Below are 26,725 nucleotides of genomic sequence, written 5' to 3' on the forward strand. Positions count from 1 at the left end.
ACTTTCATAAGAATTCAACACAAGAATCTCATAAGCATAAAGAAAGATTATTCGGGAACAAAGACGTGTTTCTTTATATATAAAGGCAAATAAAGTACATATATCGGAAAGATATCACCTGAACACCTTCAGCAGGCTCCAAGCAAGCTTCCTCCCGGATTCGTTCCAGCCTCCAGCCTCCAACAAGAACTCCTTCCAAGTCTTACTCAATGATGATGTCAAGGATGAATGATCACCAATACACATGGAAACAAGGGTTTCCTATGCAAGATGGGGAAAGTGCAGAATGCACCAGGGACTTCAAACCTGGTCTAAGGGAAAAATCTCAGCATAATAATCTTGCTCTCCTTTCTCTCTCCCCTTGGCCTTCCCTTTGATGTCTTTTTATACCCTCTCCAAAGTAGTTTTTTAGTTAGGAGTTGGTTGGGAACAGTTGGGCCACGGGCACTAACAGGTGATCCAGCAGGTAAACCCACGATCACCGCCCGAAAAAGAGGAAATTATATTTTTTAAAGTGTTTTAATAGATACACGCGGGTTAGGTATGACAGAACCGCGTGTACACGCGTTTAACACAGGGCAAAGTCGCGTATAGGGAATAAAACACTGTTTTTTAAATTTTTGGACCAGGTCTAGAAGGAGGGGTTTCCCTAGGCCATAAGTGCAACATCACAAACCATAAGAGTGAGATTTGGAGCTATAACAATCTGTCTATTTCAAAGTTACAAGCATTATCTGTATGATAACAATCAGAGAGTGAAATGCAGGTAATTAATCCTAACTAATCGTAGCAGAAATAAACAATCACTTAACAACTCATTAATTCTTACAAATGCGAAACAAGAATCATTCTATAATTCGAAATCGAAAAGATAAATCACTTGCAAAATATTTCAAACCAAGATCTTAATCCAATTTCCTAACACAAGAGAGGAAATCAACATGAATAATCCATTCCACATGCATTAAAAGAGATTATTCAAATCATACTTAATTATGAAGAATATTCAAAGTTGGAAATAATTGCAGAAAGCATATACTTAAAAGGGAACAACAATCATATACAACTTACTTTCTGTAAATAAACACGATATTAGATGAGCTATATGATGTACTCTAATTCAACCTAGAGAAGATTCAATAGCAATGTAAATCTTGACAATGAAATGTAAATAGCATAGTAAAAGGAAAAGTGGATCTTCCAGTGATGGGGCCCAAAGCCTCCAGAATATCGAAACTCAATACATAGATTTAATGGAAACTTTTGAGTCTTTCATTAGCTTCCAAAAGAATTACATAATCAATTTTACTCCTTAAAGTCCAATCTACATTTGTAGTCTTGCTATAATTTTACAAATTACAAAGTTGCCCATTACTTTCCTTATGATTTACTAGCATTATATATTTTATGAATAGCTAGAAAAATCAGAGCTTATCCTGAGGATCAAAAGATCCTCAATATTGCTCGGTTGAACAATCGGATTTCCACATCAATCGTGTATTTTTCCTCCTCCTTTATCATGGTTCATACAGCTATAATCAATGACTTTTCATTTTCTTCGCAATGTCACCTTATCCAAAAGGAATAAAAGTTGTCCAATCTAAGCAATTTTCACATAAATGAGCGAAAACTTAGGCTTTTGATAACAAAAACATGCGATTTGTCCAACACCAATTCTTATTTTCTTTTCACAGTCTTTCTTCGAGAATGTGCTCAAGATGAGAGTAAATTCATGGAAAACTCTATGATTAATTAAGAAAATGAGGAGGAAAAACATACCTTTTTCATGACCCAACATACTCCCCAGCTTAACTTTTTGCATGTCCTCATGAAATAAGATAATTAAGATGCAACTGAGTCAGAGAATAGGTGGCATATGTTTCTTCCTTATATACCCGGAAACTATTTTTGCTTCAAGTACTGCAAAGGCTCGACTTTCATGATGTTCTGATAGTTCATAATTACAACGATACCCATCAGGAGGATACCAAATGATATGGATTCTGTAGTGACATCCAATCCAAGTAGGACCCTCACTCAGAAAGTTCCTGTAACTAAAATTTTCTTGATTTCTGGCACTATTGGGAGAGGTTTTCCATCTTTTCTTTGTAGCCAGGAGAGATTCTTCTTTAATTTCTTCAAAATATTCCAAACCCAACTTGATAGTGTCTGTGTGGATGGGGCCCAAGGTGGACAAAAATCGTTGGTTTTCCATAAATCTCTTATATTGTACCCAGCATTGTAGGGGTAGTGTACAGTCACCTCTTACCCAAACATCAGGTCGACTTTCTCTCCTCTAGAAAGTATCATGTGCCTTAGCCCATTTGAGCTAGCTTTTAGCGAAGGAGAGGAAAGCCTGGAATTAGACATCACTGAGGAAGGGGCTCAGATTGGCATCCCTTTCATCTTCCAAGAAAACATTGTGTAAATATAATTTGCATACATCCTCAGTCTGTGTTTGATTGCATTTAACAAAATCATGAGTATATTTAAACTCAAAGGGCTGACTAGCTCTAATGGCCTTAAGTTTTAACAGTAAATATCGTTTGAGCATAAAAGGTGCATGGTTTGTAGTAGGTGACCTACAAGGTAGTGCATTTGAATAAACAGAACAAATGGTTTTAATTTGTTCCACAGCTTTCTGAGGCCGACCTTATAGTTCCTCCACTTTATTCCATTCTTCTCTAAGGTTGACATAGGTTTCATCCTCTATTGTGATTAAATCATTAAATTTTTTCAATAACTCCTGATATTTCCTCAAAGGCACAACTTCATATTGATACTGCAGTAGTACTTACTATAATTCTGTCAGTTTTGTCCTTATTTTTCGAATAATAGCCTCTATTACCAATGGGGTATAGGGAGGTACATCCTCAGTCTAAGTAGTCTTACTACCTATTGCTATTGAATCTATTTGAATGGCTACTTCCATTGTTACCACAGGAACACAACGGTCTGTTTGAACAACTGCTTCTACTGCTGACATAGAGACACAAATATTTCCCTGCAGATCTATTTGAGTGGTTGTCTCTACCAATTCAACAAAAGAATAGGAATCTATCTGAGTTCCTATTTGCACCAATTCAACAGAAGAATAGGAATCTATTTGAGTTCCTATTTCGACCAATTAAATAGAAGAACAAAAATCTATTTGAGTTTCTACGGAACTAGTACAAATATCCTCAGTTCAAGTCTCGGCTGGACAGGTGCTGATGTTTTCGATTTGAATCCCAGTGGGACTAAGATAATTCCCCCTTTGGGTTCTGATTAATTTCGACTACATTTCTTTACTATGAAATTTCTTAGAGTCACTTAACCATTTTCTAGGCTGCTTATTTTTTCTTTTCAGCTTCTTGTTTTCTTTATCCATCAATTGCAACCTATGATCATCTTGCCTCTTAACTCTTAAAGTAGGTTTTTTTAATGGGGACTAAGGTCTAACAATAACATTCTCAAAAGTAGGGGCAGTTTCAAAATCATGAGGCTCACGTTCAAGGAAGGTTGTGTCTCCTAAATTGGCTTCTAACTCATCAGCTCTGTCACGGTTTGATCCAGGTAAGGCCGTATTTGTGAAATTAGCTTCCGGCTACTCATCATTATCAAGGTTTTATTCGAGTGGGGTTGTATCCCCTGAATTAACTCTAGGCTCCTCAACGCTATCAAGTTTTTGCTCAAATGAGGCTATACTCCTTGAATTAGCCTTAGGCTCCTGGGTTTCAGCTGTAGAAAAATCCTTCCCTTCTAATTCTTTCATTTCTCTGTCATTTTTGGAGGAGGATAATGTCTCCATATGGTGAGAAATATGAGGAGAAGTGGAATGGATAGGCATATGTAGATTCTCAAATTGACCGAGATCCTCAAAGAGAGTTCTCAAATTTTCTAAGAATCTACTCTCCTCTTCATCATAAACCTGGGGAAAAGAAATTTATTGGTTATCAGGGGATCCATGGGATGGTCCCACCTCATCTACGGCTAAAATAATGCATCTCTGCTGGGTAGTTCACTCAAATTGTCTTCATTTAATAGGAATAGATGTCAAAATAGAGGCTTTCCTTTTCTGTCTCCTTTTTGGGGCTTGTATCTCCATGGTCTGACATTCTTCCTCAAGCTGGGTGTTTTGAGGAATTCCTTCTAGGGGTAGTGCACCAGAGCTTATAAAATTGTCCCAGTTTAATGGTAACTGAGTTAATTACTTGATGACTGACTATGGCTTGCAGGCTCCTGGACTTCCTTACTCTATTAGAAACTTCATGTAATATTATATTCAAGAAACATGGAAAATTAATTACTATTTTATATTTTAATGTGGCTAACAATTTAACGTGCCGAGGTATTACCACATCATGGCAATAATCGCATGTGACATATTTCTGAATGACTTTTTCCATTTCACGTCGTGGTTCACTCATGGATGTAGGAAAAATACCTTTTCCTTTTTGGAGTAACTCCTATCTAGGATCTTTGAACAATTCTAAAACTACATGAAATACTATGTGATTTTGGACCCAGTTTATGCCTTATGTGGGGAGGCCTATGACCTCTGCTAGAATGGCTTTAGTTATTGTTATGGTCCTTCCTTTTACAATTGTGATTTCATTTTGTAAATTCTGCAAGAATTCTAGAGCAATGTCATCATTAAACCCTTGTAGCCACGTGAGATATTATGCCCATCCTGTAAATTCTAGGATATATTGGACTTTCATGGTAATTTGTAACAACATAGGCTAATTGCAAATAGAGGTTCCACCCATATCTGTTATTCTCTAAGGACAATCTGCAAACCTGCATGCACTATTGAATTCCACAAATCGTGTAATGAAACAACATAAAATTCATGTAGGAGCATACATAATAGAAAGTAAGTATAAATTGTTGAGAAAGTAAGTATAAATCGTGTAATGAAACAACATAAAATTCATGTAGGAGCATACATAATAGAAAGTAAGTATATCGAAAGATATGGCGGTTGTTTTTTAATCGTGCACCTTCACGTCGTAATAATGTATGGCCATCCCCCTCTAATGAAAAATAGGGCGACCACGACCTATGAAGCATGTGGATGGGAAAGAGAGCATGCAACATCATTAATACAACCAAAAGTGGTCAGAACAGTTAGGTAGTCAGAATTGAATGTAATAAATGCATAGTTGTTTGATTGGTCAGAGAGGATCGTGAGAAATAAAGCGTACAAAATTTACATCATGGAAAGAGATTTACCTTTCGGAGTATGTGCAATGAAATCTGACGAGGCTCTACTTTAAATATATGACTGCTGACATCGAATGATCAGATAATGCTGACATGATTCATGTAATATACATATGCTGCCCATACTAGTTATTAAAGATGTAGTCACAAATCAAATTTGTTTTCTCCCTTTTTATTTAGTAAAGAAGAACTAAGGACATAGTAAAATTTTGGCAACTTCAAATTATACTTCAATACCATAGGCAGAGCTAGTGCTTCTAGCAGGCATCTATAGCCTCGACTGGGTTTCCTTTTAACCCACAAATGAGCCAGTATCCCAAAATTTAAAAATTATTTCCCTTTTAAAAAGGAAATTGTTCTGCCGTGATGACCAGATCGTAACAATGGCACTCACAGGATCATAACAAAGTGAACATGCCGATTGATGATGAGTGATGAGACTCATCATTGGGTAACCATATGGACCTTAATACACCTCCAAGATTATTAAAATCCACTCTTCTCATAATTCCTTACATGTTTTAATTATATTTTTCTTAATGAGATGAGTAAAAGTAAGATGTATGTCTAGGGGTCTAATGTGCATTGGTTGTAGGTTTTTGAGAGAAAATCATGGAAATTTTGGCTAATTAAGGAAGAAAATCGAATGAGACAAGGAGAAGGGATTATAAGAGATATATCCTCCTCATTAAATCCTCACTCATTCAAATATTCCTCAATCAAATCACACTAGCTCGGAGTTGGAGGAAAGAGAGTCATGAAGATCATGGGTAGCTGAGCCAGTGACAATTAAGATCTAGTTCACCTTGAGTTCTGGAGACAAGAATCCATAGATTTAAGGAAGTTGATGGAGACTTCAATTTTATAAACAAGCAGATCTAGAGCCTCATTAGGATTTGGATTTTTTATGGAAGAGCACTAAGCATTTTTGAGCTCAAGCTTTGTGGCAAAACATTTTTATGTAATTTTTCTGATATGATAATAAGAATGAGCATTTCCTTGATCCAGCACTGAGTTGACTTAGAGGGTTGAATCTCTTGGGTTAGGGCCCAACCCTAGCAACAAAGGCTCCTCTTCTTGTACTTGTATGTTTAGGTTATTTCATAGATCAAGTGTTGAATTGATTCTATCATTCTTTCATTGCAAGTAGTGGTAAAGTTGATTAGTTTGCTTCCATTTGTACATTAAGCTTCAAAACTAGTTTAGAAGAGGTAAAGGAATACCAAAAAGGTTGATAGCAGGTGGATTTGGCCTCACTCCTCCCTTCAAGGACCATGGTTTGAGGGAAAACTCCTATTCAATCCCTAAAAGACAGAATTCTGATTTCTTATGGAATTTAGGTTTTCTGCTACTTAAGCCAGCAACTTTTCAGTTTTCAAGAATAGGGCTCAATTGTCATTTCTGATATATTCAACTTTGTATTTGATCTTATGGTGTTTCAAAATATTATGCAAGTATTTCTTGCATGAGTTAGGCAACTCAATAATGAAATTCTGTTTTCTTAAGTTGATTGGAAATCTTCCTTGTTTAATATGATTCATGGATAAATGTTAGTAATTTATGTATTGCAGGAGTTTCAATAGTGCAGGAAGATCTCATGCCAATAAACCTAGCCTAATCTCATCCATCCATGACAAAAAAAAGCCACCAAGTCCCTCAACCAATTCATCATTCCATAAGAACAATTTTCCAAGTTTGTTGAGCAAATCGATCCATCTTACAAACTCTGTTTTGAGCTCTGAAGAAGTCCTAGCCACTCCCTTGCCCTATTTCTTCCATCATTCACCTTCCCTAAGCCCTATAACACCTTCCAAATCACTTGTATTTCTCTGAGTCGAAACCTGTAGGTATACGAGGGATCCTATAGGAGCATTAGCATGCCCTCTAGGAAGATGTTATTACAAATCCAACCCCTGATAGGCTGCTAATCAGGTAGACCTTGAGTAACTATTTCAAACCAGCTTTTGGCTGAGGCTTAGCCTCCCCAACTTGAGAGGGCTCTTTCACAAGATTAAAGAATTTTGATAATGAATTAGATGGCTAACTCTATGAAACAAGTGAAGAAATATGAATGGTTGAACATGATGAGTAAGCATCCATTGGGCTTATGGAGTCAAGAAATGCTTCAGTATGACAATAAAATTAGCTTTACATGGAAGTTAGGGCATCTAGAATTCAACATATGAAGGGTACATCAGTAGCATAAAGGAAAACACAGTCTACAAATGTATGAAGGAAGTTAGAGCATAACCAATGAATTCTAAGTATCATACATTCATACTACTGAAAATAAGGAGATAAGGACAAACATAAACAAGCCACCATTGCACCATTGAACTCTTTTTGAATCCTGAGAAGTAAAGCCAAAGTCTGCATTCATAAAAACATAATCTTCTACGATGGCACAATATGAGTCTCTCTCTGAAAATTTCCAACCTTTTGTACATTAGATATTCTTCTATATATAGAGCCCTTTACATAAGTGAGATTCCTCCTCCCGCATGAGGGGAATTTGAATTCATCCTACTATGACACCTATTGATACTTAAAACTAACTATTAAATGCAAATGACACCTAACTAGCAGTCTTAGAGACCTAATACAACTAGGAGTGTAACTCCTTATCATGATTACAACAAACTTACCTAAGCATTTAAATCATTTTTGAAAAATTTCAACCTCAAGAAGTCGAATTTGATGAAACCTCCCACGTGGTCATCTGACTGCTGAAGACAAACCCTAGAAATTAGGGAACATGTTTCCCTATTTTTAGGTTTAGGATCCTTGAAAATGGCACGTGGGACAAAGCCCTTATCTCCTCATCCATGACACATTTTTCGAAACTGAAAGTGGTTTTTTTATTCCATGATGTCTAGAAAAAAAACCTCTCTTGGTTTTTTAAAACACTTCTCCAGCTGTCCTGAATCTATCCTTGAAAAACACATATCAAACAGGCAAAATCCGTTCTCTGAATTTTGGGTTTCAAAGAAAGTTTATTATCTCCCAGATGAAACCACTTATGAAGAAAGTGATATAGGTTATTATATTTGGAGATTTTATGAAGATAAACCTCCTTCGGAATTCCAAAATACCTTTTCATGTGACCAGAAACTGATCTTGAAAACGACTGCTAAAACCAGAAGACCAAGCTTGACTTTCAGCAATTTCATAGTGCAAGTGTAACCATAAATGCCTCCCACCTCAGAATGAATTTGAATAAACGGAAAGAGGTTTTTGTATTTTGGTATGTTAGGAAGAAAATCCTCTTTCAATTTTCAAATTTGAGTTCTCCGCTGCTCAGGACCCCTTCTGGAAGTTGACTAGTAAACGTAGAAAGTAGAGTTTTTTAATGCTGAAATAGGCTTTTCCAGGGATTTCATAGCACGCTACGAAAACTCCTAGTTCAGTGATTTCGTAGCTAGTTTCAAAATTTCTCCAAAATGATGTGAGATATGACTTATAAACACCTGGTAAGGCTTCTAGAACATGGAATGAGGCTGTGAAACTTTATTTGGAAAAGAGATATGACCTTAAAAGACTTCTAACCTTATGACCTAATCCTTAAAGCATGAAATGACCTAGAGACCCTTTAACACCATGACTAGAAGAAGGTTTTGTAAATGAGAATGACACTAATTGTGATGAGATGATTGAAAGCTTATAAGACTATGACTAAAAACAAGGCAACTTTCCAAAGCTTAGAGGCAATGATTTTAGGGTGATAACAGTGGCTCCACTAGGGATAGTGTGCCCTTGTGGTATACTAAGAACTTGTAGCTCCAGTGCCGCTATCCATCCTCTAGAATAAAACTCTGAACCTCTGCCCAATTTTTTGCTCAATCCTTTAATATTTTCTGAACGAAGTATTCAAACTACACCTACTGAAACAGATGCTCAGTCAACCTACCTTGAGCTTATTTGCACATTCCTACCTACCCTATCAGCTGCAATCTCCACTTGTAGCTCAAGGAATATGAAACTTCCAATGAAGCCAATGATCGATCTGATCTGACACTTGAATCTCTTGACTGTGCTTGAAGCAAAAATAAACTAGATAATGAAATACCCAAGGTAGCATGAGGTGTAACTGTTCCTCAAAATGAAAATATAACTGGAAGCCTGAACAATAAATCTTTTCCATGTAGTCAGCTATAGGGTCAAAAAACACATGGTTAGTTTGATGATCCTCATAACATCTTGTTACTTCTAACAATTTATCTTTATTCACACAAAATTTATTTCATATGCTATCCAACTGCCTTTCTGAATGATGCCCACAACCAATGTAATTTTCTTCATTATAAAGATCATTCTTTGATGCAAGTTGCTGCAAGGAATTACAAAAATGAACAACCTTTTCCTCTACCTGAGGGTTATAAAAAATTTCTTCCAGCATTTCTTCTTGGTGTTTGTAATCATTTTTATCCTCTTTATGATCAAAAGACTGGCAAGTTTGCTGCATCTCTACATCAATCTCGGAGGACATAATATGATTTTCATAAGTAAACCCCTGTTGATCTTCATGCTGCATTTCATAGGATGTTATCCTTTCTTCTTGTTGTTGAAATGTATTGTTATGAAGAGCCTCTAAAATTTCTTCATCCATAAACTCATCATCATCATAACAATCCTCCAAATATTGAATAAAACTCGTAGAATGTTTACAACAATCTTTGACCAACAATAAGGAGGGGTGACACTCTTTATACATGTCATAGAATACATCATGGAAATCAGCAAGAGAATATAATGAACCATTTTCCAAGCTTTTATACCAAGACCATGCTTTTCCTTCTAAAGTGGTCATAAACATCCTCATGAGACAATATTCAGGCAACTGAACCTTAAGACTGCATACATGCATATGAAACCTAATGAAATGAAGAGAAGCATTGTTTCTTTTCATCTTTGAATATTGGAAGATCATCTAACCAGTCAACCTTTGGCATAGGATTTGGAAAACCATGGATATGAAATTGATTCGTAGGAGCATACCTGGAATTCATTCTTCTAGTGGAACTCATTTTGAAACTTCCTCAAGCTACTAATCCTCTAGCAGTGGAGTCACCTTCTAATTTGTTATTTGATGTTTCGAGTCACCAAGGTAGTTTTGCAGCCTCAAAAATATGTATGAGCTCCTGCTACCTTCAGAAGTTCAGCTTCTTGATTTCGGGAATTAATAATCTTCAAACTCCCGGCAGATGCACCAAAATGTTATCAAAAAATACAACCCCTGATAGGCTGCTAATCAGGTAGACCTTGAGTAACTATTTCAAACCAACTTTTGGTTGAGGCTTAGCCTCCCCAACCTGAGAGGGCTCTCTCACAAGATTAAAGATTTTTGATAATGAATTAGATGGCTAACACTATGAAACAAGTGAAGAAATATGAATGGTTGAACATGATCAGTAAGCATCCATTGGGCTTATGGAGTCAAAAAATGCTTCAGCATGACAATAAAATTAGCTTTACATGGAAGTCAGGGCATCTAGAATTCAACATATGAAGGGTACATCAGTAGCATAAAGGAAAACACAGTCTACAAATGTATGAAGGAAGTTAGAGCATAACCAATGAATTCTAAGTATCATACATTCATACTACTACAAATAAGGAGATAAGGACAAACATAAACAAGCCACCATTGCACCATTGAACTCTTTCTGAATCCTGAGAAGTAAAGCCAAAGTCAGCATTCATAAAAACTTTATCTTCTACAATGGCACAATATGAGTCTTTCTCTGAAAATTTCCAACCTTTTGTACATTATATCTTCTTCTATATATAGATCCCTTTACATAACTGAGATTCCTCCTCCATCATAAGGGGAATTCGAATTCATCCTACTATGACACCTATTGATACTTAAAACTAACTATTAAATGCAAATGACACCTAACTAGCAGTCTTAGAGACCTAATACAACTAGGAGTGTAACTCCTTATCTAAGCATTTAAAGAATTTTTGACAAATTTCAACCTCAAGAAGTCGAATTTGATGAAGCCTCCCACGTGGTCATCTGGCTGCTGAAGGAAAACCCTAGAAATTAGGGAACATGTTTCCCTATTTTTAGGTTTAGGATCCCTGAAAATGGCACGTGGGACAGAGCTTTTATCTCCTCATCCATGACAAAATTTTTGAAACTGAAAGAGTTTTTGTATTCCATGATGTCTGGAACAAAATATCTCTTGGTTTTCTAAAACACTTCTCCAGCTTTCCAGAATCTATCCTTGAAAAACAAGTGTCAAACAGGAAAAATCCGTTCTCTGAATTTTGGGTTTCAAAGAAAGCTTATTATCTCCCAACTGAAAACACTTATGAATAAAGTGAGATAGGTTATTGTATCTGGATAGTTTATGAATAGAAACCTCCTTCATAATTCCAAAATACCTTTTCATGTGACCAGAAACGGATCTTGAAAAAGGCTACCAAAACCAGAAGACCAAGCTTGACTTTTAGTAGTTTCATAGCGCAACTTTAACCATAAATTCCTCCCACCTCGAAATGAATTTGAATAAACGGAAAGAGGTTTTTGTAGTTTGGTATGTTAGGAACAAAATACTCCTTCAATTTTCAAATTTTAGTTCTCAGCTACGCAGGACCCCTTCTGGAAGTTGACTAGTAAACGAAGAAAGAAGAGTTTTTTTATGCTGAAACAGGCTTTTTCAGGGATTTCGTAGCGCGCTACGAAAACTCCTAGTTTAGTGATTTCGTAGGTAGTTTAAAAAATTCTCCAAAATGATGTGAGATATGACTTCTAAACACCTGGTAAGGCTTCTAGAACATGGAATGAGGCTGTGAAACTTTATTTGGAAAAGAGATGTGACCTTAAAAGACTTCTAACCTTATGACCTAACCCTTAAAGCATGAAATGACCTAGAGACCCTTTAACACCATGACTAGAAGAAGGGTTTGCAAATGAGAATGACACTAATTGTGATGATGAATGAAAACTTATATGACTATGACTAAACACAAGGCAACTTTCCAAAGCTTAGAGACAAAGATTTTAGGGTGATAACAGAAGCATTAGGACATCCTATAGGATGACCTGTAGTGGCCTGTTTTGAGGCTAATTTATGGAAAAACCATCCAGGAAGATAGCAAAAGACCCCTCCTTGCCTCCAAAACGATCTGACCTTCCATCACCACCTCTAACCCACCTGCCACATCACCAAGAAGATTTAGCATTCACATTTTCACAAAAAAGGACAAAAGGGAAAAAAGAGTTATTGTGTTCATTCATATGCACAGTAGTAGAATGATTGGTTATTTCAGAGTGCATGCCTAGGATAGTTAGGATTACACACATGTTAGCTTAGAACTCTTATAAAGTAAGATCTCTTAGCAATTAGTTATATGAGTGGTGTGTTTAAAGCATTGATTTCATTCTTTCCTTACTGCAATAGACAATATTCCAATTCTCCCAATTACTACAAAATTCCCCTTTCTTCATTGGTAGTCAAACTTCTTCTGAATCAATAAAAGGTTGGTTGGAGAAACCATAGTGGTCTATCATTAGCTCAGTAGTGACAAAGAGTGGACCCATCACATCTGCTTGTGTATACATCAGTGTCACATCAAGTTTTTATGAACCCCGGGTTGATAAAGTAAATTTGGTAGACCAAGGAGTTGCAACACTCTTGCTGCAATACTAGTGCTCATCACTTTTTGGCACCATTTCCGAGGAGGTGTCTAACTAAGATGTGATTTCAGATTTCTTTCTTCCATTTCTTATCTCTTTCATTTTGCTATTAGCATCATTTTTGCAAGATTAATTATAAGTTGGCTTGCTTTCTTTTCCATTCTGCAAGTGAGATTTCGTTCGGCAGTTAGTATCCATTCAATTTTTTATTTTAATTCTACAATTAATCTCAAAACTTGAAAAAATGCAAAACAAACAAAAATACTTCTTTCATGCCTCATAGGAATAGGGATAACTTAGGAAAATTTCTGCCAAATACCCCCACCACTTCAAACAGCTAACCTTCCCTCTTCTTTAGTTGTTGTGAATTGGAAGACGCCTTAGGTGAACAACCAAAGATTTTTGGAGAGCCTATAGGGTGAGAAGAAGAAGGAGAACCCATTCCAACTGACCTAATGGCTGAAAATAAGAATGACAAGGGAGATAGAGGAAAAATTGAGAGTGATTTTCCCGTTAGAGAAACCAATGGGGATGCCAAGATGAAAAACATAAGCCCCTTTGCTCTTCCTCCCTTCCATGGACTGACCTTAGAAGATCCAGGTAAGTCCTTATTTGAGTTCGTTGTCATATGCAGAACTTATGATTAGACCAATGATGATCAGAAGTTGAAATTATTCCCATCCACTCTCAAGGATGCAACTTTGCACTGGTTCATAGGTTTACCTAGGGATAAAATCACAACGTGGGCTCAAATGTAGCAACCCTTCAACAATAAGTATCGGGACTACTGCAGGTCCAAAGAAACTAAAGAGAACATTTTTAGAATGACCTTGGGGCATGACGAATCCTTCAAGGATTATGGGGAAAGATTCTAGCTTAGCTACAAAAGGGTCAGGTCCACACTTGACCCTTAATCGCTGAAGCTAGTCCTGCTCAGAGGGTTAAGGGAAGATCTTCCGGATACCCTAAACCTGCTAGCATGTGGGGAAATCTACCAGGGACCCTATGAAGATATCAAGACTGTCTTTAAGAAGCATTCTAGGGCAAACAGGAAAAAGGGTAGGGGTAGTCAACCAATGGCCAACTCATCCTCTTCCAACACATACATAAAAGGTGAAATTGGAAATATTCTGGAAGATTTCAAGACTGAAATGCTGCAAACCCTCAGCCTACAGATGGACACTATGAACATCAAGAGAAAGCAGGAGGAAGAAGAGAGAGAATTAGCCATCTTCTGTCCTAGATTCACAAGGAGGCATCCTAGGAATGAATTCCCATTAAACCTTATAGAAATATGCTCGGTCTGTGAAGAAAACTACTCCACAGATAAGTTCTCTTCTCTACCTGGACTAAAAGTTGTGTACCAGGGAACTGAAGGGGTGACTGAACAACTCTACTACATAAATAAAAGGACACCTCATGGGCCTCGACCATACCGGTAGGGCATGCAAGGGTCATCCTATACATATTAAAACCCTAACCAAGAAACGTCCATTCCCTCATGCGGACCCTGTGATCATCCCTCCTAGTCTACACCTTCTCCTTGGTATTTTGCACATTAGTACCATTCCCAGCCAACCAACTAGTCAGTTTAGCCATATACTCCTCCACAACCTCAGTGGAGTGCACCACCCCAGGGGTGGAGGCCCCAATACAATAATGCTCTAGGTTTACTTCCTTCACCTCCTAATCAACCACAAATTTTACACCCTACTCCACCTAAACAACCTCAAATGGTTGCCCAACCAAATTCAAACCTGAACAATAGACAGGCACAATAGGTATACTGTGGAGAGTCATTGTACCCTACTTATGCTGTTGAAATTCAGGAAATCAACCTAAGCTCTTGGAGAGTGCTCTCGAACAGCCAACCTCCATCTCCACCTAGGGACAATAAAGAAGAAAGAGAGGAAAGTATGCCTAGAGTGAATCCACCACCCTTTCCTGAAAGATTAACTCATCTAGTCAAGCCTATCCCAGAAGAGAATGAACTTCTTGGTGAATTCAAAAATTTATGTGTAAAAATTTCACTTCTCCAAGCTATTAAGGATGTACCTATTTACAACAAACTAATTAAAGATAAGTGTTTCAAACATCCAGGGAAGTGAAAGAGAGACACCCCTACCATTAATTTCATTGGACAACTGTCTGAATTAATGTTGGGGCAACTAATTTGCCTAAAGTATTTAGACCCTAGAAGCCTTGTAGCAGATATGCACATCAACGGCACCATTTTCGCACACACCTTGATTGGTATTGGGGTTACCATTAATGTGATGAATAAGGACACCATGCTCAAGCTAAATCTCTAGGGTTCATTAAGAAAGACCACAATAGTCTTGCAGCTTGTAGACCGTTCCATAGTAGCCCCTGAGGGGATTTTTGAGGATGTGATGGTCTACATTGACACCTGGGAGTACCCTGCAGACTTCCTAGTTCTCCAGCCTAACGCCAAGCTTAATTGTTATACTCTCATACTTTGGAGGCCTTGGGTAGCCACTACCGATGCCTACATTAGTTGTAGGGCTGGAAATATCACTATAAAAAATGGGCATATGTCCAAGTAGTTGGTCTTGTACCCTCCTGCTCAGCCATATTTAGAACATGATTTACCTTTATGGCTAGAAGAGGAGGAAGAAGATGAAGTCTACTCAACCCAGCTCTATACCCTAGAAGCTGCCATGTGAGGAGGACAACTGAATGAAGATGATTTGATTGAACACATACACTAAAGTCCAACTCACAACACCTCGTCCTTAGAGTAAGTAGTAAAGGAAAATAAGAGAAATCACCATATTGATCTATGCTTAGCTGATTCAAACCATACTCATGCCAAGACAATAGAATTTGACCCTCAAAGAACTTTGAAAATCAACCTCTCTCTTTTTGTACACCAAGAAGAAGAGTTGTGCAACATGCTAAGGGAACATCTAGATGCCTTTGCTTGGAGTTACAAATAAATGAAGGGAGTGCACCCCTCAGTGTGTAGTCACTAAATTTATATCAATGAAGGTTGCAAACTAGTCTGCTAACCCCGAAGGAGAATGAATCTAGCTCTCAAGGATATAGTCAAAGAAGAACTGCAAAAGCTACTAGATGCAAGATTCATTTACCCTATCTCAAACAATGAGTGGGTTTCTCCTTTGGTATAGGTTCTAAAGAAAAATGGGAAGTGGACGATTTGTGTCGATTATAGAGATTTAAATAATGCAACAAAGAAGGACCATTTCCCTCTACCTTTCATCAACCGAGTGTTAGATGGTTTGGTAGGGAAAAAGTTTTTCTCTTTCTTAGATGGGTTCAGTGGGTACAATCAAATCCAAATTAGCCCAGAGGACCAGGATAAAACCACCTTCACCTATCCTTTGGGTACTTTCTCTTATAGGGTCCTTCCTTTTGGCCTATGCAATTCCCCTACCACTTTCCATAGGGAAGTCCTGAGTATCTTTGCTGAGCTAGTCCATGATGCAATGGAAATTTATATGGATTATTTTACACCATATGGGTGTGATTTCCAGGAGGGTCTCTCCAACTTGGGTAAGGTGCTGAACAAATGCATTGAAATGAACTTGTCCCTTAGCCTTGAAAAATGTGAGTTCTTGATGACTGCAAGGATTGTCCTAGGTGATTCAATATCCAAGAAAGGACTGCATGTGGACCCGAATAAGATAGCCATCATCCAAACGGTCCCACCTCTACAAAAACAGAGGGATGTAAAAAGTTTTCTAGGCTTAGCTAGATACTATAGGAGATTTATAAAGGACTTCAACAAGTTAGCTTCTCCTTTATTTGGGTTATTGGCCAAAGACTTCGATATTTTATGGTCAGAAAGTTGTCAAGAGGCCTTGGACACCCTAAAGGACAAGTTGACTATTGCAACTATTCTCTGAGGCCCAAATTTGCCTCTTCCTTTCCACATACATGTTGATGCCTCTCACAAAGCCATAGGATCAATTCTAGGCTAGGTAGATGACAGGCTACCTTATGCCATTTACTTCATCAGTAAGAATTTGTCAAAAGCTGAGCTGAACTACACAGTGACTAAAGAAGAGCTCCTAGCTATTGTGCATTCGTTGAACAAATTTAGGCATTACATTATAGGTTACCAAACATTTGTAGATACTGGCCATGCTAGAATTAAATACTTGATGAACAAACTTGATCTAAATGCCCAGATTATTAGATGGTTACTTTTCTTGCAATAGTTTGATTTAACTATTATTGATCAGCCTAGAAAGGAGAATGTTGTTGCAGATTTTTTATCTAGTTTGACTTTTCCTGCAGTGGAGAAAGAAATGGTTGATGATCAAACACCAGATGAACACTTATTCACCATTTCAGTTCTCTCTCCATGGTTTGTTGACATATAAAATTACTTTGTGACTGCACAATTTCCACTAAATTTGTCCTCTAAGGAAAAGAGAAAGATTGCGAGGACGAGCACCACATTCACTTCGATTGGGGGAAACCTCCTCAAACTAGGCTCTGATCAAATTATGAGAAGATGCGTCAGGGAGGAGGAAGTCTTTGACATCGTTCTGACCTATCATGATTGTCCTTGTGGAGGTCACTTTACATCCAAAAGGACAGCACTCAAGGTGTTACAAGCTGGTTATTACTAGCCCACTCTTCATCACGGTGTGAGGAGGTATACTAGTCAGTGTGATCGATGCCAAACGATGGGGAAACCTACCCCAAGGTATGAAATGCCTATGAAACCTCAAGTGACATTCAAGCCATTTGACAAGTAGGACGTGGATTTCATTGGACCCATTGACCCTCCATCTAGGCAAAAGTAGTACATCATTGTGTGCATTGACTATTTAATCATGTGGGCTAAAGCCAAGGCCATCAAAGCAACAACAGAAGAGAAAGTGGTTGATTTATTAAGGGAAAATGTATCTTATAAGTTTGGGTACCCTAGAGAACTGGTCATTGATCAAGAAAATCAATTTACATCTCACATGATTGAAACTTTTTTGAGTCAGCACAAGATCAAGCATAGAACATCCACTCCTTACCACCCACAAGATAATGCGCAAGTGGAGGTAACCAATAGAGCGTTGGAAGGCATTATGAAAAAATTGATTAGCAGTAGTAGAAAGGATTGGTTAGATAGATTAGTTGAGGCCACTTGAGCCTACAACACCACCTGGAAGACCTCCGCATGATTCAGTCCTTATGATTTGGTCTATGGGAAGAAGGACATGCTGTCCATTGAATTTGAATACAAAAACTTAAGAATGTTAACACAACTGGATCTAGATCTCACCAGGGCACAACGAGAAAGATTCCTCCAGCTAAATGGGTTATATGAATTTAGAATGCAGGCCCTCCTACACACAGAGGTGACTCAAGTTCAAAGGAAGATTTGGCATGACAAGAACATAAGGAAAAACAGTTTGAAGAAGGTGATTGGACTTCGTTGTATGATTCAAGATATAAGGATGTTAAAGGAAAATTGAGGACTAGATGGTTAGGGCCTTATGTCATAGAGAAATAACATGATAATGGTTCAGTACAAATAAGAACCATTGATGTAGAGGCTATCCCTTTACTTGTCAATGGGTATAGATTGAAGGTCTATAATAAGCCCTTGTCAAAGAAAGAATTCATCAATGGCATGAGCAAGACAGTGATGGTGGTGGACAAAGTCTCAACTTCTACCCCATCAAGTCCTTGAAAAAATAAATAAAAAAGGAAAAAAAAAAGAGAAAAAAGAGAGAAAAATAAAGAGACTGAGGTGAAAACCTCGATGAGACACCTGAGTCCCACTATTGGGTTGAAAACCTCTTGAGGGAACCCAATGGTGTTGAAAAGAAAAGAAAGAAAAAAGATCTTTGGGTGAAAACCTCTTTTGAGGCACCCAAGGAAAGAAGCTAGGATGAAAACCTCTTGGAGGCAGACTAGTTGCTTCCAAAAAAATAAAAAAACATAGAAAAAAAGAGAGAGAAAAGAAAAAGTTTGAAAATGTTGTTTGAAGGTCAATAGGTGGAGGATAAATGCAACTTGAGAGGAATAGAAGGACCTACACAATCCATATTTTCGTTCCTCCATCCCATATTTTTCATTATCCAATCAATCACTCCATTAATGAACTCCTCCAGCTCAATTTATATAGGCTCTGTGTTTTCTACGGGATTCCCTGTAATCCTACAAGATTCCCTAAAATCCTACAAGAGTTTCCTGTAGGAATTATAGTGGCTTTGGAATCCCAAAAAAAGTGACCCTGGAGGAAAGGGATGACCAGCCTGTGTTAAAAGAATAAAATAAAAACTCCACCACATCATCACCATGCATTTCATCACCTTGTTACCCCTACATCCATCCAATAAGTCACCCCTGCATCCATCCAATAAGTCAATTCAAAAAAAAATAAACAGTTTTCAAAGAAAAAATAAAAACAAACAAAAGAGGGTGAGAACAAAAGACAGAGGGACAATACCTGATGGCTATACCTCTCACCTACCATTAACAGAACGCTTCTGTACTCATTTCAACAATCCTCATGCTCCAGAATTGGAAAAAAAGGTGTGAAAGTTTAGGGGAGAGGAAACTACAGGACATCCTATAAGTTTCCTGTAGGAAATCTTGTAGCAACCTATCCCACCAAGGAAATTTCACAGGGTTACATCCATCTTCAACATAGAGATTCCAAGGTTAAGGAAGCTCCTCTAGAGCTTAGTAGTAGCAACAAGATCATCAAAATCACTCTCCAGTACCTGCACATCAAAGGAAACAAGAATCAAAAGAGGCCAATAATAATAATGAAATATGTAGCAAATACACAGCACATGGACATCATTCTCCAACGAGCATCGTCATCAAGGAATCTTACCCATAGTTATGTGATCTTACTCATGCTTTCTCATTAGCATGATATGATAAAAAATGTAGGATTATGTAAGAGTTGGTTTAATAAGCAAAGGTGGCTAGTTAACTTGGCCACCTTCGGCCAGTCGACGAGGAGAAAACAATTAGACCACTCCACACATGGAAACAGTCAAATTAGTAGAAAAAGGAGATAATGCCAAAAATGGTTATGTTACGGAGGAACGAAGTGGGAGATGTTTACAACGTGAGTGAAATGATGGACTGATAGTGGGACCAATGGTCGAAAAGGAGGTGCTCGTACTTAGACAGCCAGCACACCATCCCACATGATCATCCATATAAGGAAATAAAACACTGATTCCCACACGAAAAGAGCATTAGAAATCTCGAGAATTAATCAAAAAAATATTTCCTCGACCTTCTTGAAGTAGCACCTATAGGAGGCAGTGAGCATTTTGTAGCGCATAGGCACCTACAGGATCCTACAGGAAAACTTACAGGATCCTACAGGAAGACCTACAGGATACAGAGAAGTCATCTATAGGCTTATCATTGGGCATTAACAGAAGAGAGATCAAAGGTTGTCCTCATCATATAGTAGCCAGTGAGGTAGGAGCTATACCTTCCCATATTTTCCAGTTATAAAAACGGAATAAAAATCCCCCATTTAGTTAAGGAAGTTGCAGTCTAGGAGAATTATATTGCAGAGTTATCATTTAAATCTCTCACCCACTAGAATTATTGAATTATATCCATACAAGCCTCCACAATTACCAGGGAAAGATGACAGGGGGTTTTAACAAGAGGGAATGCACAAACATAGTGAGAATTCATCAACACCCTCCTGTAGTAGAAATTTTGACAAGGCACAATTGGATGGGTTTCTTTGAAAGAATGAGAGGATATGATGATGAGGTGGCAAGAGACTTTTCTCTCTCACTCATACCCCTCAGTAGGACCCATGCCATTGTTGTGGTGAAAGGCATATTAGTAGAAATCACCCCTGAAGTTATAAGCAGAGTCACCACACTCCCTTTAGGGTTACCTTGGAGGAAAGAAGATAAGGGAAATAACACCTTTGCAAACAAGAAATTCTTCCAATGGAGGATAAAAAATGGGGTCAGAAGAGAAAGTCTTCCATACCCTTGCAATGAATTTAGTTACCACCTCATTAAATATATATCATGTGAAGGGAGATACATTGTGGTGCATGGATACCATTTTAGACTCCTCCAACAACTGATATTTGAAGTAGACACACCTCCTCAAAATAGGTTAAGTATACCCTACTTTCTTCTTCAATCATTGATAGATATGAGCATCAAAGTGTAGGAGGGAAAATATCAACAACTAGCCCATCATGGGTTGATCAAACTAATCCTAGAAGATGCTATACAAAACCTAAGACTCCCTATTACATGGACAACTTTCAAAGACATGCAAGAAGAGGGAGAAATTTAAGCTCTTGAATATGAAAAAATCCCCACTGCTAGTGAGAAGGATGAAGAAATAGAGGGAGAAAATGAAGAGGAAACAAAGGAGGAAAAATATGAAGAAAAGGAAGAGGAAAATGAAGAAGAGACAGAAGAAGAAACAAAAGAGGAGATAGATGAGCAGAGTGGGGAACTAGAGGAAGAAGAGAAAGAGAGAGACAAGGATGAGAAGGAGAATGGGAAAGAGGAGACAAAATAGAAGGAAGAAAGTAGGTCTATAGTTCAAGGAAAATAATGGGAAGAATCACCAAGGGTATCTCCAAAACCCACAGAGAAGGAGGCAACAATTTCTCTTACTTCCATAAGTACACCTATCAAGTCAAAAGGAAAAATACAAAGACAAACCCCACTGTACTTTAGGACAAGAAAGAGCATAGGGATTAGGTAAGGAAGACCTCAAACACCCACCAAAACTCCTATTGTTATTGAAGACTCATCAAAGTAGCAAGAAATGATATCTCCTCTTGAGAAAAATCAAGGAGAAGGATCATCAGGACAAGCCTCTCTGAAATATCCCATCACATATGTTAGGAGGTTTGTGACAAGGTCTTCCTCAAGAAAGGGAAAGGGTCTCCTATAGGAGACACATAAATAACTACAAGAAGTAGAGGCCATCCTACAAGAAACTCTATTAAACCTACATCAAACTCAAAAAATTGACCAAGAAGGTATCACTCAGCAATAAACAAAGAAGGAAGACTCAGATCTCAGAGAGATTAGTCCACAACCTAACCGAAACTCTTACTATAGGTTCATTAAAGGGGGTAGGGCCATATACAACAGAAGTTTTCCATCCCCTTAGTCTTTGAACTTGAGAAAGAAAGGGCAAGAACACATAGGTGGATGCAAATTTCCAAATCAAAAGGAATGGAGGATGTAGGCCACATGGAGGAAAAATTGAAGGATATGGGCTAGGAACTTAGCAGCATAAGGGACAGAGAGGCAATGATGAAAGCTTAGTTAGAAGCAAAGAATGTATGGCTAAGGGGATAGTTACAAGAAATGGAAAGCTAGTTGGCAGCTATGGCGAGTTTATCCTTAGAGGCAATCTAGTGTAGGATGCCAGCCAAGTCTTATGCTTTGTATCTCAAGGAACAATGGCTACAATTCCAAATTAATACTTTAGCACAGAGAGGCAATATGTCCTTCCAAGACTATAAACAATTCATTTGTCTATGTGATCAACACACCTTGGAAGATAGAGCAAATATATCTCGAGTTTTACCTACACAACTTGGCCTTAACAGATTTAAATGTGTGGGACCCAAATTCAAAGCTAAGAGACTTGCAATTGATGGCCTTAGCATCATGGATGAATCATAATGTGGCCAGAGCTACAGAGATGAAAATGGTAATGGCAAGAGAAGAGACGGAACGACTTATAATCAGAGCTGAACAATCCAATCCAATGGATGTCATCAACACCCACAACCTGATTGCAAATGATCTTAAGCATACACCTATGTACCTTGCTACACAAGAGAAAGCAGTCACACACTTTGAAGACATGTTCAAGTTGCTAGAATATGACAACATGCAAGCTTGCCAAAGGAGATGGAACACCTTGCATTATACCCTAAAAATCAGAGAATGAGAGAAGCACTAAATTGAACACCCATGTACAAGGATGCACTACAAAGACTCAAAGGCAATTGGATTGGCTTGAGACTCAATCCACCACTGCTTTTAAGAGTGTTGGAATGAAGGCAAGAAGAAGAAGAAAGAAAGCAGTGGGAAGAGACAGAGAGAAAGGTAGGATTTTATTCACAAGAAGAAGAAACTACAGAAGAAGCATGGGATGTTAGAGAGGCCACCACGGCAATGAAGGACATGGATATATATTAAGTTACTCAGAGGATGAGAAACACTTCTAGTAGGGGGGTGATGATGAGCCTCGTCAATGGGTAACTATATGGACCTTAATACACCTCCAAGCTTATTAAAATCAACTCTTATCATAGTTCCTTACATGTTTTAATTATATTTTTCTTAATGAGATGAGTAAAAGTAAGATGTATGTCTAGTGGTCTAGTGTACATTGATTGCAGGTTTTTGAGAGAAAATCATGGTAGTTTTGGCTAATTAAGGGTGAAAACTCGAATGAGACAAGGAGGAGAGATTATAGCATATAATTACTCCTCATTAAATCCTCACTCATTTGAATATTCCTCAATCAAATCATAGTAGCTTGGAGTTGCAAGCAACCGAGTCATGGAGATCATGTCCAGCTGAGTCAGTGACAATTAAGAGCCAGTTCAACTTGATTTTGGGAGCCAAGACTACCTATACTTAAGGAAGTTGTTGGAGACTTTAGTTGTATAAATTAGGATGCCTACAACCTCATTAGGATTCTTATTTTTTTATGGAAGAGCACTAAGCATTTTGGAGTTCAAGCTTTGTCGCAAAAATTTGTTATGTAATTTTTATGATATGATAATGAGAATGAGCATTTCCTTGATTGAGCACTGAGTTGACTCAGAGGGTTCAACCTCTTTGGTTAAGGCCCAACCCTAGTAGAAAGGGATCCTCTTCTTGTACTTGTATGTTTAGGTTATTTAATAGATCAAGTGTTGAATTGGTTCTAGCATTGTTTCATTGCAAGTAGTGGTAAATTTGATTAGTCTGCTTCCATTTGCGCATAGCTTCAACAGTAGTTTAGAAGAGGTAAAGGAATACCAAAAAGTCTGATAGAAGATGGATTTGGCCTCACTCCTCCCTTTAGGGACGATGGTTTGAGGAAAAACTCCTATTCAGCCCCAAAAAGACAAAATTCTGATTTTGTATGGAATTTAGGGTTTTTTTCTGCTTAGGCCCACAACTTTTGAGTTTTCAAGGATACGTTTTGATTGTCATTTCTGATATCTTCAGCCTTGTATTAGATCTCATGGTGTTTCACAATATTATGCAAGTATTTCCATGCATGAATTAGGCAACTAAATAATCAAATTATATTTTCATGAGTTGATTCTAAATATTCCTTGTTTAATATGATTCATGGATAAATAACAGTAATGTATGTATTGTAGGAGTTTAAATAGTGTAGGAAGATCTCATGCCAGTAACCCCAGCCTAATATCATCCATCCATGATCACCAAAAGCCAACATGTCCCTCAACCAATTCATCATTCCATAAGAACAACTTTCCATGTCTGTTGAACAAATCCAACCATCTTACAAACTCTATTTTCAGCTCCGAAGAAGTCCGAGCCACTCCCTTTCCCTATTTCTTCCATCATTCACCTTCCCTAAGCCCTATACCACCTTCCAAATCACTCCTATTGCTCACGTCTAGATCCTATTGGAATATAGGGGATCTTGTAGGATCATTAGGACATCCTGTAAGATGGCATGTAGTGCCCTGTTTTCAGGTCGATTTGTGGAAAGAACATCCAAGAAGATAGGAGAAGACCCCTACTTGCCTCCAAAACCATCTCACCTTCCATCACCATCTCTAACCCACCTGCCACATCACCAAGAATATTTAGCATTCACATTTCCACAAAAAAGGACAAAAAGGAAGAAAGTGTTATTGTGTTCATTCATATGCATAGCAATAGAATATTTGGTTATTTCAGATTACATTCTTAGGATAGTTAGGATTACACACATGTTATCTTAGATCTCTTCTGAAGTAATATATCTTAGCAATTAGTTAGATGAGTGGTGTTTTTAAAGCATTGATTTCAGTCTTTCCTTACTGCAGTAGAAAATATTCCAATTCTCCCAAATAGTGCAAAATTCCTCTTTCTTCATTGGTAGTCAAACTTCGTCTAAATCAATCGAAGGCTAGTTTGAGAAGCCATAGTGGTCTATCGCCAGCTCAGCAATGGAGAAGAGTGGACCCATCGCATCTGCTTGTGTATACAACACTATCATCTCAAAGTTTGTATGAACCTCATGTTGATAAAGTAAAGTTGGTATCCCCAGGAGTTGCAGCATTCTTGTTGCAATACTGGTGTTCATCAATGAGACCTCCTATCCTTGGACATTTTAGTGTCACAAGGCCATTACCTTCCTATGATCATGGTAGGTTAGCTTGTGATGAGAGCCCCTATCCCTTTTTTCTTTTAGCTTAATTTCTTATTGATGTGTTTCTTATTTATTTTTTTAGAAGTGAGGGGAGGCTCATCAAATCCTTAAGATTCTGGGATGGTGTAAGAAATGAGAACAATGCCAAGGATAATTATTCCTTTTATTCACCATCATATTATTGAGGAAATCACCAACTGTATGTGAAATAAAAGAAAAACTAGTATGGTGGGGATAGGTCATGAACAATTTATAATGTATTCAAAAAATAAGCAGGAGTATTCATAGATAAAGCATGTCAGATTTCTTTAAAAAACATTTACCAAAAAGGTTGAGAATCATGATGATTTAGAGATTACCACCTTTAAATATTTTGATCTAACTCATAACCAAAAGGAATAACTGGCATCCATGGTAATGGATTAACAATTTGTTCTTTTTTTTGTTAAAGGGGACACCAAATGTTTCATTCGCAAACGGGACAACAACTACTCTTTGGAAAAGGGAACAATGACTATTGAAAAGGGGACACCAACTGTTTTGTTGGAAAGGGAACAACAATTGTTTCTTTGAGAAGGGAATAGCGATTGTTTCTTTAGAAAGTGACAACAATAGTTTCTTTGAGAAGGGAACAACAACTATTTCTTTGAGAATGGAACAACAAGTATTTCTTTGAGAAGGGAACAACAACTATTTCTTTGAAAATGGAACAACAACTGTTTCTTTGAGAAGGGAAAATCAACTATTTCTTTGGAAAGGGAACAAAAATTGTTTCTTCGGGAAGGGAACAACCACTGCTTCTTTAGAAAGGGAACATCAATTGTTTCTTCAAGAAGGAACAACAGTTGTTTCTTTGAAAAGGGAACAACAATTGTTTCTTCGAGAAGGGAACAATAATTGTTTCCTTAGAAAGGGGACACCAATTGTGCTTTAAAGGAAAAACTATTGATTATAAACAATGTTTGTATCAAATTCTAGCATAATAAAAAAGAAAAAGAATAAAATTGTCAACCATTTTCAAAAGAAAATATTTATATTATTTAGAATATGAGAAGAAAACAATTTTTCATGCAAATGAAGTTGTCAGCTTACCATCCCCTGCAGCTATGATTTGGAGAGTGGGATGATTACTTACCTGCTAATAGAAATATTCCTTTGTGAATGGTTGGTGATTAAGTCACAATCGGTGTCCATTTACTAGAAAGGGGGAACAATACCTGTCGATGGTGATTAAAGTTATGGTGCCATTGTTATGCACTTCTTGAATCTTCTAAGGCCCAAGCCACCTTGTCTATAGTTTCCCTAGGAATTCCTAAAATATGGAGTCATAAAGGAGCGCCCAATCACCTTGCTGAAATGATTTTTTTTAATGAGCATATTATTCCACTTGGCCCTCTACTGTTGAATAATTCTTGTATGCTGCACCGCAAGTAAGTGTGATTCATCTAGCTCATTTAATTACTGAAGTCATTTTGTTTGGGCTTATGTAAGATCTAGTCCAACCTCCTAGGCTGT

Source organism: Pinus tabuliformis, chromosome 6, assembly GCF_031772625.1.
Source record: "Pinus tabuliformis cultivar Carrire ecotype Pingquan chromosome 6, CPIR1, whole genome shotgun sequence".
In the NCBI taxonomy this organism is placed as follows: domain Eukaryota; kingdom Viridiplantae; phylum Streptophyta; class Pinopsida; order Pinales; family Pinaceae; genus Pinus; species Pinus tabuliformis.